Here is a 1,606-nt window from a genome sequence, read left to right on the forward strand (position 1 = left end):
GTCTCCAGGCTCAACCCCTCAAATCTCCAGGAATTTCTCAACCTGGAGTTGGCAACCCTACCTCCTTCCCAGCCAAGCATCAACCTGCCATTATCTGCCCCTGATTTCAGCTTTCAATCTCCTCCCCCCTCCCTCCTGGATATCAGTTGTAATTCTGAATTATCTCCACCCCTTACCTGGAGATTGGCAACTGTAATTCCCAAGTAGGGAATGGTTGGTTCGGAGGGTGGATATGGCATTGTACCTGTCTGAGGTCCCACCCCTCCTCAGTGTTCCCTCTAAGCTGAGTTAGTGTGAGCTAGCTCACAGTTTTTTAGCCTCCAGCTCACACATTTTTGTCTTAGCTCAGGAAGGATGGCTCCAGAGCAAACTAACTTATGCAGTTGCCGAATCGCTTGCTCACAACTTTAATGCCAATCGCTCACAAAGTAGAATTTTTGCTCAGAAGACTCCACAGCTTAGAGGGAACATTGGACAGGAGACCGAAGCCGTTTCACTCCCGTACCTTCCTCTAGAACTTCATGTCTGGGGACTTTGCAGGATTGGGCCATAAATACCTGAGCATCACACACCTTTACGTTGAGTTAGTGCTATATGCTCCTTCTCTCAAAAGGTGCTTGGGACGATGAGTAACTCCGGAAACATTTGTACAAGTTGAAACAACAGACCGGCGACAGCAAGAGCGGAGAGCAGCTCTAAAGCAAATAAATACCAGCTTGACACAAAACACACATTTGTCTATCTGAAATTGCCTCCTAAAGCCAGGGAATTTTCTTCCACCTTCTCCTGTCCTGCATTAGTACGGCTGACCCGTCACATACAACATAAGAGAGAGAGAGCTTCAAAGTACCTCATTAGGAAATGACGGTAGAATCGGCCTGCTCTTGCCGCACTACTAGCAGGGTTTTGATCTGGCCATAGACTCAGTGGCTTTCTGGGTCCCCAGAGCAATGTTCCCTCTAAGCTGAGTTAGTGTGAGCTAGCTCATGGTTTTTGAGCCTCCGGTTCACACATTTTTGTCTTTGCTCAGGAACGATGGCTCCAGAGCAAACCCATTTATGCTGCAGCCAAATCACCTGCTCACAACTTTAATGCCAGCAGCTCACAAAGTAGAATTTTTGCTCACAAGACTCCATAGCTTAGAGGGAACATTGCTCCAGACCCTTTGGGGGTTAGGGTTGCCAGCTTTGAGTTGGGAAATCGCCTCCCACCCTCATCCCATGGGCATATCTCACTCCTTAAGTGCACTGCCACCACTCACTGAATTTTCACTGCCATTTTATAGTGAGACCCCTCTGGCCGAATCTCCCTATTTGGAGATGGAATCACCAATCTTTGGGGGATCCCTGGAAAGTTGGCAATCCAACGGTCTAGCCTTTCCTTGCTTCCCTGTGCTACCCCTTTCCTTTGGTATTGTGCAGAGCCGGTGAGACTATGTGGTCAGAGCACAACACAGATTATTAGCCCAAATAAAAGAATTTATTTAACTATTTACACAATTATGGAGCACACACACTAAATAAATAAGGCACAACTGTAGGAGTAAGCACACACTGTGAACCAACAAGACATAAATCAACAGGGGTTAAACGCAATCCTCTTTCCC

Source organism: Gekko japonicus, unplaced genomic scaffold (assembly GCF_001447785.1).
Source record: "Gekko japonicus isolate JY-2015 unplaced genomic scaffold, Gekko_japonicus_V1.1 scaffold1357, whole genome shotgun sequence".
Classification (NCBI taxonomy): Eukaryota; Metazoa; Chordata; class Lepidosauria; order Squamata; family Gekkonidae; genus Gekko; species Gekko japonicus.